Here is a 6,094-nt window from a genome sequence, read left to right as displayed (position 1 = left end):
AGGCTGTGTGTGTGTGTGTGTGTGTGTCCATCATTATACTGTGTGTGTGTGTGTGTGTGTCCATCATTATACTACAGTCTGAAGGCTGTGTGTGTGTGTGTGTGTGTGTGTGTGTCCATCATTATACTACAGTCTGAAGGCTGTGTGTGTGTGTGTGTGTCCATCATTATACTACAGTCTGAAGGCTGTGTGTGTGTGTGTGTGTGTCCATCAGTCTGTCTGAAGGCTGTGTGTGTGTGTGTGTGTGTCCATCATTATACTACAGTCTGAAGGCTGTGTGTGTGTGTGTGTGTGTCCATCATTATACTGTGTGTGTGTGTGTGTGTGTCCATCATTATACTACAGTCTGAAGGCTGTGTGTGTGTGTGTGTGTGTGTGTGATCATTATACTACAGTCTGAAGGCTGTGTGTGTGTGTGTGTGTGTGTCCATCATTATACTACAGTCTGAAGGCTGTGTGTGTGTGTGTGTGTGTGTGTGACCATCATTATACTACAGTCTGAAGGCTGTGTGTGTGTGTGTGTGTCCATCATTATACTACAGTCTGAAGGCTGTGTGTGTGTGTGTGTGTCCATCATTATACTACAGTCTGAAGGCTGTGTGTGTGTGTGTGTGTGTGTGTCCATCATTATACTACAGTCTGAAGGCTGTGTGTGTGTGTGTGTGTGTGTCCATCATTATACTACAGTCTGAAGGCTGTGTGTGTGTGTGTGTGTGTCCATCATTATACTACAGTCTGAAGGCTGTGTGTGTGTGTGTGTGTGTCCATCATTATACTACAGTCTGAAGGCTGTGTGTGTGTGTGTGTCCATCATTATACTACAGTCTGAAGGCTGTGTGTGTGTGTGTGTCCATCATTATACTACAGTCTGAAGGCTGTGTGTGTGTGTGTGTGTCCATCATTATACTACAGTCTGAAGGCTGTGTGTGTGTGTGTGTGTGTCCATCATTATACTACAGTCTGAAGGCTGTGTGTGTGTGTGTGTGTGTCCATCATTATACTACAGTCTGAAGGCTGTGTGTGTGTGTGTGTGTGTGCCATCATTATACTACAGTCTGAAGGCTGTGTGTGTGTGTGTGTGTGTGTCCATCATTATACTACAGTCTGAAGGCTGTGTGTGTGTGTGTCCATCATTATACTACAGTCTGAAGGCTGTGTGTGTGTGTGTGACATCATTATACTACAGTCTGAAGGCTGTGTGTGTGTGTGTGTGTGTGTCCATCATTATACTACAGTCTGAAGGCTGTGTGTGTGTGTGTGTGTGTGAGACATCATTATACTACAGTCTGAAGGCTGTGTGTGTGTGTGTGTGTGTGTGTCATCATTATACTACAGTCTGAAGGCTGTGTGTGTGTGTGTGTGTGTCCATCATTATACTACAGTCTGAAGGCTGTGTGTGTGTGTGTGTCCATCATTATACTACAGTCTGAAGGCTGTGTGTGTGTGTGTGTGTCCATCATTATACTACAGTCTGAAGGCTGTGTGTGTGTGTGTGTGTGTCCATCATTATACTACAGTCTGAAGGCTGTGTGTGTGTGTGTGTGTCCATCATTATACTACAGTCTGAAGGCTGTGTGTGTGTGTGTGTGTGTCCATCATTATACTACAGTCTGAAGGCTGTGTGTGTGTGTGTGTGTCCATCATTATACTACAGTCTGAAGGCTGTGTGTGTGTGTGTGTGTGTGTGTGTGTGTGTGTGTGTGTGTGTGTGTGTGTGTGTGTGTGTGTGTGTGTGTGTGTGTGTGTGTGTGTCCATCATTATACTACAGTCTGAAGGCTGTGTGTGTGTGTGTCTGAAGGCTGTGTGTGTGTGTGTGTGTCCATCATTATACTACAGTCTGAAGGCTGTGTGTGTGTGTGTGTGTGTGTCCATCATTATACTACAGTCTGAAGGCTGTGTGTGTGTGTGTGTGTCCATCATTATACTACAGTCTGAAGGCTGTGTGTGTGTGTGTGTCCATCATTATACTACAGTCTGAAGGCTGTGTGTGTGTGTGTGTGTGTGTCCATCATTATACTACAGTCTGAAGGCTGTGTGTGTGTGTGTGTGTGTCCATCATTATACTACAGTCTGAAGGCTGTGTGTGTGTGTGTGTGTCCATCATTATACTACAGTCTGAAGGCTGTGTGTGTGTGTGTGTGTGTGTGTGTGTGTGTGTCCATCATTATACTACAAGTCCATCATTATACTACAGTCTGAAGGCTGTGTGTGTGTGTGTGTGTCTGAAGGCTGTGTGTGTGTGTGTGTGTGTCCATCATTATACTACAGTCTGAAGGCTGTGTGTGTGTGTGTCCATCATTATACTACAGTCTGAAGGCTGTGTGTGTGTGTGTGTGTGTGTCCATCATTATACTACAGTCTGAAGGCTGTGTGTGTGTGTGTGTCATTATACTACAGTCTGAAGGCTGTGTGTGTGTGTGTGTGTGTCCATCATTATACTACAGTCTGAAGGCTGTGTCTGTGTACTCACCAGTGGCGGTCTGGTTGATGAAGCTACCACCCATAGCACCAGGTGGAGGAGGAGGAGTGAAGGGAGATATGCTCATGTCATCTCCTTTACCCTGGACTGAAACAACAAGAGAGAGAGAGAGAGATCCTCATGTCATCTCCTTTACCCTGGACTGAAACAACAAGAGAGAGAGAGATCCTCATGTCATCTCCTTTACCCTGGACTGAAACAACAAGAGAGAGAGAGATCCTCATGTCATCTCCTTTCCCCTGGACTGAAACAACAAGAGAGAGAGAGATCCTCATGTCATCTCCTTTACCCTGGACTGAAACAACAAGAGAGAGAGATCCTCATGTCATCTCCTTTACCCCCTGGACTGAAACAACAAGAGAGATCCTCATGTCATCTCCTTTACCCTGGACTGAAACAACAAGAGAGAGTCATCTCCTTTACCCTGGACTGAAACAACAAGAGAGAGAGATCCTCATGTCATCTCCTTTACCCTGGACTGAAACAACAAGAGAGAGATCCTCATGTCATCTCCTTTACCCTGGACTGAAACAACAAGAGAGAGATATGTCCTCTTTACCCTGACTGAAACAACAAAACAGAGAGAGAGATCCTCATGTCATCTCCTTTACCCTGGACTGAAACAACAAGAGAGAGATCCTCATGTCATCTCCTTTACCCTGGACTGAAACAACAAGAGAGAGAGAGATCCTCATGTCATCTCCTTTACCCTGGACTGAAACAACAAGAGAAGAGAGATCCTCATGTCATCTCCTTTACCCTGGACTGAAACAACAAGAGAGAGATCCTCATGTCATCTCCTTTACCAACTGGACTGAAACAACAAGAGAGAGAGAGAGATCCTCATGTCATCTCCTTTACCCTGGACTGAAACAACAAGAGAGAGATCCTCATGTCATCTCCTTTACCCTGGACTGAAACAACAAGAGAGAGATCCTCATGTCATCTCCTTTACCCTGGACTGAAACAACAAGAGAGAGATCCTCATGTCATCTCCTTTACCCTGGACTGAAACAACAAGAGAGAGAGATCCTCATGTCATCTCCTTTACCCTGGACTGAAACAACAAGAGAGAGAGATCTCCTCATCTCCTTTACCCTGGACTGAAACAACAAGAGAGAGATCCTCATGTCATCTCCTTTACCCTGGACTGAAACAACAAGAGAGAGATCCTCATGTCATCTCCTTTACCCTGGACTGAAACAACAAGAGTCATCTCCTTTACCCTGGACTGAAACAACAAGAGAGAGAGAGATCCTCATGTCATCTCCTTTACCCTGGACTGAAACAACAAGAGAGAGAGAGATCCTCATGTCATCTCCTTTACCCTGGACTGAAACAACAAGAGAGAGAGACTGAAACAACAAGAGAGAGAGATCCTCATGTCATCTCCTTTACCCTGGACTGAAACAACAAGAGAGAGAGATCCTCATGTCATCTCCTTTTACCCTGGACTGAAACAACAAGAGAGAGAGAGATCCTCATGTCATCTCCTTTACCCTGGACTGAAACAACAAGAGAGAGAGAGAGATCCTCATGTCATCTCCTTTACCCTGGACTGAAACAACAAGAGAGAGAGATCCTCATGTCATCTCCTTTACCCTGGACTGAAACAACAAGAGAGAGAGAGATCCTCATGTCATCTCCTTTACCCTGGACTGAAACCAACAAGAGAGATCCTCATGTCATCTCCTTTACCCTGGACTGAAACAACAAGAGAGAGAGAGATCCTCATGTCATCTCCTTTACCCTGGACTGAACCAACAAGAGAGAGATCCTCATGTCATCTCCTTTACCCTGGACTGAAACAACAAGAGAGAGAGAGATCCTCATGTCATCTCCTTTACCTGGACTGAAACAACAAGACTGAACCAACAAGAGAGAGAGATCCTCATGTCATCTCCTTTACCCTGGACTGAAACAACAAGAGAGAGACTGATCCTCATGTCATCTCCTTTACCCTGGACTGAAACAACAAGAGAGAGATCCTCATGTCATCTCCTTTACCCTGGACTGAAACAACAAGAGAGAGATCCTCATGTCATCTCCTTTACCCTGGACTGAAACAACAAGAGAGAGATCCTCATGTCATCTCCTTTACCCTGGACTGAAACAACAAGAGAGAGATCCTCATGTCATCTCCTTTACCCTGGACTGAAACAAGAGAGAGATCATCTCCTTTACCCTGGACTGAAACAACAAGAGAGAGATCATGTCATCTCCTTTACCCTGGAAGAGAGATCCTCATGTCATCTCCTTTACCCTGGACTGAAACAACAAGAGAGAGAGAGATCCTCATGTCATCTCCTTTCCCTTTACCCTGGACTGAAACAACAAGAGAGAGATCCTCATGTCATCTCCTTTACCCTGGACTGAAACAACAAGAGAGAGAGATCCTCATGTCATCTCCTTTACCCTGGACTGAACCAACAAGAGAGAGATCCTCATGTCATCTCCTTTACCCTGGACTGAAACAACAAGAGAGAGAGATCCTCATGTCATCTCCTTTACCCTGGACTGAACCAACAAGAGAGAGATCCTCATGTCATCTCCTTTACCCTGGACTGAAACAACAAGAGAGAGATCCTCATGTCATCTCCTTTACCCTGGACTGAAACAACAAGAGAGATCCTCATGTCATCTCCTTTACCCTGGACTGAACCAACAAGAGAGAGATCCTCATGTCATCTCCTTTACCCTGGACTGAAACAACAAGAGAGAGATCCTCATGTCATCTCCTTTACCCTGGACTGAAACAACAAGAAGACCTCATGTCATCTCCTTTACCCTGGACTGAAACAACAAGAGAGAGATCCTCATGTCATCTTCTTTACCCTGGACTGAAACCTAGGAAGTAGGGTGTAGAGTCATACCTGGTAGGAAGTAGGGAGGAGGGTTAGGACATGGTTCCTCTGACTTCAATGATGTCTCCATTGCCTCTGCTGAACAGCTGAGGAGAGAGAAACCACAAAATGATCACAATAATTGACAAGGCCTTTTCCTCCAGAAAATAAGTCAAGGGTCATGATTGTCAATTATCTGACCAAGACCTTGTTGAGACAGTGGTCAAATATCTGTCTCAAACCTTGTTGAGAGAGCGTGTCAAGGTGTTGATTGGCTCTCCTGTCACCTCATTGGTCAGTCACCTCATCAACTGCGTCAGCTGACAGACAGGTGTGTTTCAGGTGGATCTGGCCACTCCCACAGGAGCAGGTTTGAGTAGGGTGAAGTATTACTGATCTAAGATCAGTTTTATTCTGTTTGAGTGAAACTTCCAGCGAAGGGCTTCAGCCCCAAAGCACTGTTCCAGGACCAGCTCTTCCTGTCTCTTCTCTTCCAGCGAAGGGCTTCAGCCCCAAAGCACTGTTCCAGGACCAGCTCTTCCTGTCTCTCCTCTTCTCGCTGAGGGGGCTTCAGCCCCAAAGCACTGTTCCAGGACCAGCTCTTCCTGTCTCTTCTCTTCTAGCTAAGGGGACTTCAGCCCCAAAGCACTGTTCCAGGACCAGCTCTTCCTGTCTCTTCTCTTCTAGCTAACTTTGACCCAGGACCACACCGAGCCACTATTCTAAAATCAAATCAAATCAACATAAGGATGCAGTCGATGATATAGAGTA

General features: G+C 45.5%; 1 long non-coding RNA gene across 2 annotated transcripts in view; it reads right to left on the bottom strand.

Annotated features, from left to right (window-relative positions):
• The window catches only part of LOC121842878, a 9,997-nt gene extending 4,192 nt beyond the window's left edge, over positions 1–5,805 (bottom strand). The window contains exons 1-3 of one of the 2 annotated variants that reach the window (XR_006081347.1): positions 5,566–5,805; positions 5,354–5,430; positions 2,472–2,567 (exon numbers count right to left, since the gene is read on the bottom strand). This is a non-coding gene — a long non-coding RNA (uncharacterized LOC121842878). The other variant, XR_006081346.1, reaches the window with a different exon arrangement.
• Positions 5,806–6,094: the final 289 nt, after the last annotated feature.

Source organism: Oncorhynchus tshawytscha, unplaced genomic scaffold (assembly GCF_018296145.1).
Source record: "Oncorhynchus tshawytscha isolate Ot180627B unplaced genomic scaffold, Otsh_v2.0 Un_contig_9279_pilon_pilon, whole genome shotgun sequence".
Taxonomy (NCBI): domain Eukaryota; kingdom Metazoa; phylum Chordata; class Actinopteri; order Salmoniformes; family Salmonidae; genus Oncorhynchus; species Oncorhynchus tshawytscha.
This window is presented reverse-complemented; position numbering and strand designations above follow the sequence as displayed.